At 45.8% G+C, this 11,132-nt stretch overlaps 1 long non-coding RNA gene across 1 annotated transcript; it reads right to left on the bottom strand.

Annotated features, from left to right (window-relative positions):
- Positions 1 to 3,387: 3,387 nt before the first annotated feature.
- LOC142069780 (uncharacterized) lies at positions 3,388 to 11,100 on the bottom strand. The gene is made up of 4 exons (XR_012665738.1): positions 10,096 to 11,100; positions 7,127 to 7,336; positions 4,659 to 5,614; positions 3,388 to 4,069 (listed from the first exon to the last, which is right to left on the bottom strand). It is a non-coding gene; the product is annotated as an uncharacterized LOC142069780 (long non-coding RNA).
- Positions 11,101 to 11,132: the final 32 nt, after the last annotated feature.

The following is an 11,132-nucleotide window of genomic DNA, read 5'->3' on the forward strand; positions in this document are numbered from 1 at the left end:
TTTAAAACAAGGATGGGGGACCTAGCCAAGTTCCATACTGAAGTCAATTGGAGTCTTTCCACCGAATTCCATGATACATAGGTCAAGACTCTGGCTTTTGAGCATAAATTTAATCAATTATGCAGATTCCTGTTAGCAAATGAGCATTTGTTTACATATGAGTCTTTACATATGATCCATGCCCTCCCCCAAAATTAAAGTTACGAAACACAAAATCCCATATGTATGCATGTTCAGCCAAAGCAGCTTTTTTAACACAGAAGCAGCTAAAAAAGAACAAAACCTTAGCATGTTCCAGCTCTTATCCATCTGCACGCCCTTAACACCAGCTCCCTAATGAATCGGGAGGTCAATAATAGGACAACTTTTGGAGCAGCGTTCCAAGTTCTAACCCTGTTTATGTCCAAGAAATTCATATGGCCACAGCATGATAAACAGATGACAAATGGAAAGTTGAGCAACTGGATATCATGACCATATATGTTCTTGTTCACCAGAATGAATCACAATTATAGTACATCAGATGCAAAGACTACAATAAACATAAACCATCAAGGGCAGTGTCAAATATTTTAAATACGTTTAAATCTTTTTCATTATAGCTACATTTTTCTACTCACTTAGAATAGTTTGCACTTTAATTTGGGCAGAATTTTTGTTCCCACCAGAGTTTATTTAACTTCTTTGTTTAGTTAGTGGCATAATTGATGGCATTGTTGCTATCCACAATCGCTCTGGGAGTATGGTTGGGTCTTAATAGAGCTAGGCAATTGTGTGGGGGTGTGGTCAATTCACAGTTGTCCACTGAAACTGGGGGTATGTCTACACTACGAAATTAGGTCGAATTTATAGAAGTCGGTTTTTTAGAAATTGGTTTTATATATTCGAGTGTGTGTGTCCCCACAGAAAATGCTCTAAGTGCATTAAGTGCATTAACTCGGCGGAGTGCTTCCACAGTACCGAGGCAAGCGTCGACTTCCGGAGTGTTGCACTGTGGGTAGCTGTCCCACAGTTCCCGCAGTCTCCGCTGCCCATTGGAATTCTGGGTTGAGATCCCAATGCCTGATGGGGCTAAAACATTGTCGCGGGTGGTTCTGGGTACATATCGTCAGGCCCCCGTTCCCTCCCTCCCTCCGTGAAAGCAAGGGCAGACAATCGTTTCGTGCCTTTTTTCCTGAGTTACCTGGGCAGACGCCATACCATGGCAAGCATGGAGCCCGCTCAGGTAACCATCACCCTATGTCTCCTGGGTGCTGGCAGACATGGTACTGCATTGCCACACAGCAGCAGCAACCCATTGCCTTGTGGCAGCAGACGGTGTAATACGACTGGTAGCCATCATCGTCATGTCCGAGGTGCTCCTGGTCGCCTCTGTGAGGTCGATCAGGAGCGCCTGGGCAGACATGGGCGCAGGGACTAAATTTGGAGTGACTTGATCAGGTCATTCTCTTTAGTCCTGTAGTCAGTCCTATTGAACCATCTTATGGTGAGCAGGCAGGTGATATGGATTGCTAGCAGTCCTATTGTACCATCTTCTGCCGAGCAGCCATGAGATGTGGATGGCATGCAGTCCTTCTGCACCGTCTGCTGCCAGCCAAAGATGTAAAAGATAGATGGAATGTATCAAAACAAGAAATAGACCAGATTTGTTTTGTACTCATTTGCAAATCCCCCCGCCCCCTGTCTAGGGGACTCATTCCTCTAGGTCACACTGCAGTCACTCACAGAGAAGGTGCAGCGTGGTAAATCTAGCCATGTATCAATCAGAGGCCAGACCAACCTGCTTGTTCCAATAAGAACCATTACTTAGGTGCACCATTTCTTATTGGAACTCTACGTGAAGTCCTGCCTGAAATACTCATTGATGTAAAGCCACCCCCTTTGTTGATTTTAATTCCCTGTAAGCCAACCCTGTAAGCCGTGTCGTCAGTCGCCCCTCCCTCCGTCAGAGCAACGGCAGACAATCGTTCCGCGCCTTTTTTCTGTGCGGACGCCATACCAAGGCAAGCATGGAGGCTGCTCAGCTCACTTTGGCAATTAGGAGCACATTAAACACCACACGCATTATCCAGCAGTATATGCAGCACCAGAACCTGGCAAAGCGATACCGGGCGAGGAGGCGATGTCAGCGCAGTCACGTGAGTGATCAGGACATGGACACAGATTTCTCTGAAAGCATGGGCCCTGCCAATGCATGCATCATGGTGCTAATGGGGCAGGTTCATACTGTGGAACGCCGATTCTGGGCTCGGGAAACAAGCACAGACTGGTGGGACCGCATAGTGTTGCAGGTCTGGGACGATTCCCAGTGGCTGCGAAACTTTCACATGCGTAAGGGCACTTTCATGGAACTTTGTGACTTGCTTTCCCCTGCCCTGAAGCGCATGAATACCAAGATGAGAGCAGCCCTCACAGTTGAGAAGTGAGTGGCGATAGCCCTGTGGAAGCTTGCAACGCCAGACAGCTACCGGTCAGTTGGAAATCAATTTGGAGTGGGCAAATCTACTGTGGGGGCTGCTGTGATGCAAGTAGCCCACGCAATCAAAGATCTGCTGATATCAAGGGTAGTGACCCTGGGAAATGTGCAGGTCATAGTGGATGGCTTTGCTGCAATGGGATTCCCTAACTGTGGTGGGGTGATAGATGGAACCCATATCCCTATCTTGGCACCGGAGCACCAAGCTGGCAAGTACATAAACCGCAAGCGGTACTTTTCAATAGTGCTGCAAGCTCTGGTGGATCACAACGGATGTTTCACCAACATCAACGTGGGATGGCCGGGAAAGGTACATGACGCTCGCATCTTCAGGAACTCTGGTCTGTTTCAAAAGCTGCAGGAAGGGACTTTATTCCCAGACCAGAAAATAACTGTTGGGGATGTTGAAATGCCTATATGTATCCTTGGGGACCCAGCCTACCCCTTAATGCCATGGCTCATGAAGCCGTACACAGGCAGCCTGGACAGTAGTCAGGAGCTGTTCAACTACAGGCTGAGCAAGTGCAGAATGGTGGTAGAATGTGCATTTGGACGTTTAAAGGCGCGCTGGCGCAGTTTACTGACTCGCTTAGACCACAGCGAAACCAATATTCCCACTGTTATTACTGCTTGCTGTGCGCTCCACAATATCTGTGAGAGTAAGGGGGAGACGTTTATGGCGGGGTGGGAGGTTGAGGTAAATCGCCTGGCTGCTGGGTACATGCAGCCAGACACCAGGGTGGTTAGAAGAGCACAGGAGGGCGCGGCACGCATCAGAGAAGCTTTGAAAACCAGTTTCATGACTGGCCAGGCTACGGTGTGAAAGTTCTGTTTGTTTCTCCTTGATGAAACCCCCTGCCCCTTGGTTCACTCTACTTCCCTGTAAGCTAACCACCCTCCCCTCCTCCCTTCGATCACCGCTTGCAGAGGCAATAAAGTCATTGTTGCTTCACATTCGTGCATTCTTTATTCATTCATCACACAAATAGGGGGATGACTACCAAGGTAGCCCAGGAGGGGTGGTGGAGGTGGGAAGGAAAATGCCACACAGCACTTTAAAAGTTTACAACTTTAAAGTGTATTGTATGCCAGCCTTCTGTTTTTTGGGCAATCCTCTGCGGTGGAGTGGCTGGTTGGCCGGAGGCCCCCCCACCGCGTTCTTGGGCGTCTGGGTGTGGAGGCTATGGAACTTGGGGAGGAGGGCGGTTGGTTACACAGGAGCTGTAGTGGCAGTCTGTGCTCCAGCTGCCTTTACTGCAGCTCAACCATATACTGGAGCATACTGGTTTGATCCTCCAGCAGCCTCAGCATTGAATCCTGCCTCCTCTCATCACGCTGCCGCCACATTTGAGCTTCAGCCCTCTCTTCAGCCCGCCATTTACTCTCTTCAGCCCGCCACCTCTCCTCCCGGTCATTTTGTGCTTTCCTGCACTCTGACATTATTTGCCTCCACGCATTCGTCTGTGCTCTGTCAGTGTGGGAGGACAGCATGAGCTCAGAGAACATTTCATCACGAGTGCGTTTTTTTTTCCTTTCTAATCTTCACTAGCCTCTGGGAAGGAGAAGATCCTGTGATCATTGAAACACATGCAGCTGGTGGAGAAAAAAAAAAGGGACAGAGGTATTTAAAAAGACACATTTTATAAAACAGTGGCTACACTCTTTCAGGGTAAACCTTGCTGTTAACATTACATACATAGCACATGTGCTTTCGTTACAAGGTCGCATTTTGCCTCCCCCCACCGCGTGGCTACCCCCTCAACCATTCCCCCTCCTCGTGACTAACAGTGGGGAACATTTCTGATCAGCCACAGACAAACAGCCCAGCAGGAACGGGCACCTCTGAGTGTCCCCTGAAGAAAAGCACTCTATTTCAACCAGGTGACCATGAATTATATCTCACTCTCCTGAGGATAACACAGAGAGATAAAGAATGGATGTTGTTTGAACGCCAGCAAACATACACTGCAATGCTTTGTTGTACAATGATTCCCGAGTGCGTGTCACTGGCCTGGAGTGGTAAAGTGTCCTACCATGGAGGACGCAATAAGGCTGCCCTCCCCAGAAACCTTTTGCAAAGGCTTTGGGAGTACATCCAGGAGAGCGGCGAATGCCAGGGCAAATTAATCCTTTCACATGCTTGCTTTTAAACCATGCATAGTATTTTAAAAGGTACACTCACCGGAGGTCCCTTCTCTGCCTGCCGGGTCCAGGAGGCAGCCTTGGGTGGGTTCGGGGGGTATTGGCTCCAGGTCCAGGGTGAGAAACAGTTCCTGGCTGTCGGGAAAACCAGTTTCTCCGCTTGCTTGTTGTGAGCTATCTACAACCTCATCATCATCATCTTCTTCTTCATCCCCAAAACCTGCTTCCGTGTTGCCTCCATCTCCATTGAAGGAGTCAAACAACACGGCTGGGGTAGTGGTGGCTGAACCCCCTAAAATGGCATGCAGCTCATCCTATAAGTGGCATGTTTGGCGCTCTGACTCAGAGCAGCCGTTCGCCTTTCTGGTAGGCTTGCCTCAGCTCCTTAAATTTCACGCAGCACTGCTTCGGGTCCCTGTTATGGCCTCTGTCCTTCATGCCCTGGAAGATTTTGACAAAGGTTTTGGCATTTCGAAAACTGGAATGGAGTTCTGATAGCACGGATTCCTCTCCCCATACAGCGATCAGATCCCGTACCTCCCGTTCGGTCCATGCTGGAGCTCTTTTGCGATTCTGGGACTCCATCATGGTCACCTCTGCTGATGAGCTCTGCATGGTCACCTGCAGCTTGCCACGCTGGCCAAACAGGAAATGAGATTCAAAAGTTCGCAGTTCTTTTCCTGTCTACCTGGCCAGTGCATCTGAGTTGAGAGTGCTGTCCAGAGCGGTCATAATGGAGCACTCTGGAATAGCTCCCGGAGGCCAATACCGTCGAATTGTGTCCACAGTACCCCAAATTTGAGCCGGCAAGGCCGATTTAAGCGCTAATCCACTTGTCAGGGGTGGAGTAAGGAAATCGATTTTAAGAGCCCTTTAAGTCAAAAAAAAGGGCTTCGTCGTGTGGACGGGTGCAGGTTTACATCGATTTAACACTGCTAAATTCGACCTAAAGTCCTAGTGTAGACCAGGGCTGGGACAAGAAGTAACAGGCATAATCTGCAGTAAAACAGATTTAGGTTAGATGTTAGGAAAAACTTTCTAAATATAAGGATATTTAAGCACTGGAGTAGGCTTCCAAGGGAGGTTGTGGAATCCCTGTCACTGGAGACTTTTAAGAACCCATTAGACAAACACCTGTCAGGTATGGTCTAGGATTATTTGGTCCTGCCTCAGAACAGGTGGTTGGACTAGATGACTTCTCGAGGTCCCTTCCAGCCCTGCGTTTCTATGATTCTATGATTATAATAGCATCTGAGTGCTCACAGTCTTTAATGCATTTATCTTCATAACACCCCTAAGAGGTAAGAAAATACTACTGTCCTCATTTCTCCATATGGGGATTAACGTCCAGACAGACTAAGAGTATAGCTACATTGCAGTAATGGGTCGTGATTGCAGCTTGTGTAGATATACCCGAGCTAGCTTTAATCTAGTTTGCTCGAGTACCAGAGCAGTGAAGCTGCAGTAGCATGACCTGTACAATCCCACCTAGAATCCTGCGTAATTACTCAGGTGGCTGTCTGCAGCTTCACTGATACAGTACCAAATTAGCCAGATTAAAGCGGGTTGAGGAACGTGTACAGGCGCTGCAATCACACCCCAAGACTGCAGTGTAGACACACCTTCAGTATCTTGCCCAACATCACACTGAAGTCTACCAGAACAAGATATTGACCCTGGTCTCTGGAGTCCCAGGTCTATGTCCTGACCACTGGGCCAGCCTCTCTGTTCTGCTGTTAGCTCTTCATGGCTGAACTTGGAAAGGTTTTAGAAGCAAAACAAAACAAACTTCTGAACTACTTAAAACAAAAATAGTTTAAATTCAAATTCTGAGAACAGCATTTCCCTCAAATGAATTACTTGCTGATTTCAGCTCCAACAGCTCTCCAGAAATATTTGTAGTGCCCCAGATTTGTGCCCAAATTCTAAATAGGTAATGACCACAAGTGCTCAGAAGTATGCGTGTGGTATTCAGAACATTCATGACCACAGCCAGCACGACTCAGGAAGGTACTGCCTTACTGGGGTTGTATTCTCAAATCTTTTCACACAACATCATAAATGATAATTAATGGGGGAAAAGGGTGATTAGCAATACTATAAAAAATCATTAATGGTTTGATCCAAAGCACACTGAAGTGAGTGGAAAGGCTCCCACAAGTAGAACTGGTTGAAATATTTATAATTTTTTTTTAATTTAAAAATGTCCTTTTTTGAAAATTAAGTTTGTTTTAAAAATTGTTTATCAAAATTTTCCCCCCCTCCCCACCCATGGAAAACACATTTTTTTTAATTTTCCCTTCTTCCCTTTTTCTGTTTTTTCAGCAGCAAAATGAAAAAAGTGGGAGACAAGGAGAAAAAAGTAAAAACAATGAAAACCAAAAAAATTTTGGTAAATGTTTACAAAAACAATAATAAAAAAAAATCAATCCTTTTTGCAAACTTCAAAAATGTTCATGAATTTTTGCTGTTATTTTTGACCAACTCTTGGGCCCTGATTATGCATACCTCTGCATAGGCAGACTGCCATTGACTTCCTTGCGGCTCCAAATGGGAGCAGCACCATATGGATTAACTTGCAGCATCAGGACGTTAGCTTGTAGATGCCAAGCTTTGGGACTGGGTCAGACTCCAGGAGACCAAGAAAGTTATTTTTGTTGATGAGACACAGACTAAGTGACCATAGAGTCCTCTGGCAGCTTGCTTCTAAGACTGTCTCTATCATATAAGGAGAAAATCATTATTGATATAAATATCACGCACACTCTGCTAGGCCAACCTGAGGGGATCCAACAAGAAAACTAAATGAGTCTCCAGGGAAATTAAGCCAAACTGAAAGTCCTGGCAGAACAGGGTAATAATTTCCTTTTTGAATGAGTAATTGTTTAGAATTTAACCAGGCAAACATGATTAAAAGAAATCAATATAAATTCTAGGTCTGGTAATACTAAGTAATGACCTGAAGGAAATGAAAAGGGAACAATTAACAAGAAAATAGGATATTCGGGACTATTTAGAAAAGCTGGACGAGCACAAGTCCATGGGGCCGGATGCGCTGCATCCGAGAGCGCTAAAGGAGTTGGCGGATGTGATTGCAGAGCCATTGGCCGTTATCTTTGAAAACTTATGGCGATCGGGGGAAGTCCCGGACGACTGGAAAAAGGCTAATGTAGTGCCCATCTTTAAAAAAGGGAAGAAGGAGGATCCTGGGAACTACAGGCCAGTCAGCCTCACTTCAGTCCCTGGAAAAATCATGGAGCAGATCCTCAAGGAATCAATTCTGAAGCACTTAGCAGAGAGGAAAGTGATCAGGAACAGTCAACATGGATTCACCAAGGGCAAGTCATGCCTGACTAATCTAATTGCCTTCTATGACAAGATAACTGGCTCTGTGGATGAGGGGAAAGCAGTGGACGTGTTGGTCCTTGACTTTAGCAAAGCTTTTGACACAGTCTCCCACAGTATTCTTGCCAGCAAGTTAAAGAAGTATGGGCTGGATGAATGGACTATAAGCTGGATAGAAAGTTGGCTAGATTGTCGGGCTCAACGGGTAGTGATCAATGGCTCCATGTCTAGTTGGCAGCCGGTATCAAGTGGAGTGCCCCAAGGGTCGGTTCTCGGGCCGGTTTTGTTCAATATTTTCATAAATGATCCGAACGATGGTGTGGATTGCACCCTCAGCAAGTTTGCAGATGACACTAAACTGGGAGGAGAGGTAGATACGCTGGAGGGTAGGGATAGGATACAGAGGGCCCTAGACAAATTAGAGGATTGGGCCAAAAGAAATCTGATGAGGTTCAACAAGGACACCTGCACTTAGGACAGAAGAATCCCATGCACCACTACAGACTAGGGACCGAATGGCTCGGCAGCAGTTCTACAGAAAAGGACCTAGGGGTTACAGTGGATGAGAAGCTGGATATGAGTCAACAGGGTGCCCTTGTTGCCAAGAAGGCAAATGGCATTTTGGGATGTATACGTAGGGGCATTGCCAGCAGATCGAGGGACGTGATTGTTCCCCTCTATTCGACATTGGTGAGGCCTCATCTGGAGTACTGTGTCCAGTTTTGGGCCCCTCACTGCAAGAAGGATGTGGAAAAATTGGAAAGAGTCCAGCGGAGGGCAACCAAAATGATTAGGGGACTGGAACACATGACTTATGAGGAGAGGCTGAGGAAACTGGGATTGTTTAGTCTGCGGAAGAGAAGAATGAGGGGGGATTTGATAGCTGCTTTCAACTACCTGAAAGGGGGTTCCAAAGAGGATGGCTCTAGACTGTTCTCAGTGGTAGCTGATGACAGAACAAGGAGTAATGGTCTCAAGTTGCAGTGGGGGAGGTTTAGGTTGGATATTAGGAAACATTTTTTCACTAGGAGGGTGATAGTGATAATCTAGGTGGGCCATTTCCAGCAGTTGACAAGAATGTGTGAGGAACAGTGCGGGGGGGGGGGGGTTGATTTAGTAATCAAAAGTTCTCCTACAGGAAATTAGTACCAACCCCTAGTAATAAAGCAATAATGGTATTGCCAAAGGTCTGAAAGGTTCCTGAGAGGGAAGTTGGACTAGGAAATATATGTGTAATTTAAAAAAAAAAGATCAGTTTAAGTTTATAATTGTGTAGCAACATTGTTTTCCTCTTGTAGCAATTTTTTCATGGCTTTGGAATAATAATATTTTACTAGGTAAGTTATTTTTATATTTATCAGGTATGTATTCTTGAAGTGCAACGTTTTGGCCTTTTTCCCTTCCGTCAATTGAAGCACAATAGTTTAACTAGGCTTTGAAGATAACCCTTCAGTGAGATCAATGAGCTCCTGGGATGATAGAATTCTCCCTCAGAAAGATGAAGTGGATGGAGTAAGTCCTCAACCTTTGCCCAGCTGTCATTTAGTTGAAAACAGTTTTCTGCAAGGCTGAGTTAACAGAGGGGCAAAAGGAGCCTCACTGATTTCAAAGGGCTTCAGATCAGGCCAAGAACCCATTACTTCCATGATTGCTTTTGTCATTTACCTTTTAGTTTTTTTGTATAGTCACAATGTAAATGCTCTCATCCTCTGCTTTAAATAAAATAAAATCACAGCCTGAAACAAAATTCTGTAAATCTATATCAGAAATACATTAAAAAAAAATCCTTAGCTGTTCAACTGATGTTTCCCAAGCCCTACTTTAAAACAGTGCGGCTCTAGTCCCCCAGGACTAACTGGGGTTGGCTCCCCATTCTAAGAAATGCAACGTGTTTCACGGGATTGCAGCACTAGTCAGGTTTGTCCCAGCTGCTCCTCTGTCATGACGACTAGGGCCAGCCGGGGCAAATTTGAGTGACTGGCACTGTGAGCTCATATGCCAGGTCACAACACTCACACATATTTTTCAGGTTATAAAATAATACAAAACACACTGAATACAAAATAAAGACTTAAAAAAGAGGAGGGGAGCAGGAAACTTCAGAAAGTTATATTTGAAATGGCAGCACTCACTTAATTTCCTGTGTGGGGCAAATTTGCCTCTGTCCTTTTAGAATGTTGGGCTGAAAAACAACACATGCAGGGCTATTTTTTAAAAAATATGTAAATAATTAGAGTTTCTCTGCCTATTTGTCTTTACTGTCCATTCTGGATCAGTTGGCAGGTTGCTACACAGCAGAATGCCATCTTTCAAGGTAAGGCACAGTTTTGTTTTTGTTTTGTTTTATGATAAATCTTGGGATTCCTGGTAGTCTGTGGTAATATCTTTCTTACACTTGCTCATATTTGATGTTGTTGGGCATAATACTTTGTGTCACATCCCTCAGCTATCTGTGTGGTTAGCGTGGTTAGTTTCTTGCTCAACAAATGTCCCTTGCAGCTGCTGGGAAACATTCGCTCTCTCACAGCAACATGGCACATACCGGAGCTCGTGCTTTCTACAGCTTTTCCTTTCCCCCATGTGCTTAAACAGCACATCCCAGATATATAGATTTTAAAGGTCAGAAATGACCATTGTGATCATCTAGGCTGAGTTCCTGCTAAGTAGGTCAAATAATTTCACCCATTGCTTCCTGTATCGTTTTACAGTATTGCCAACTCTCAGGACAGGAGGTGTTTCTCTGGAAGCCCCAGCTTCTGGAGTCATATGATTATATGAGACTTAAGGAAAAACAGGTTTCCAAGCCCCTGACAGTTGAGGGGAAATGCTTGAACTGTGACCTAAAGGCGTAACATCTGCAAGGCAAAGCAAGCCACCCCCACTTCACCATGATATTTTTGGAATTTCATTATTTTTAAAATCAGCCTCAAGATTTTTGCAAGACTGTGGCTAGCAGAGAGTCCAGCTGCAGCCCACCTCCTGGCCCGCTCCTTCCCTCTCCCTCCTTGGCGCCAGTCACTCCCCCAGCAGCACTCGTTCCCCTCCTAAAGTAGCCCATGCAGGGAGGGTCAGGGATTGGAACACGCGGCTTTTTAATACCTGGGGCTGCGCATGCGCACAGCGGAGACCCCCCCCCATATTTGTTTCCCCAGCCAACGAGCGCATGCGC

The sequence above is a fragment of the Caretta caretta genome, chromosome 22 (assembly GCF_965140235.1).
Source record: "Caretta caretta isolate rCarCar2 chromosome 22, rCarCar1.hap1, whole genome shotgun sequence".
Classification (NCBI taxonomy): Eukaryota; Metazoa; Chordata; order Testudines; family Cheloniidae; genus Caretta; species Caretta caretta.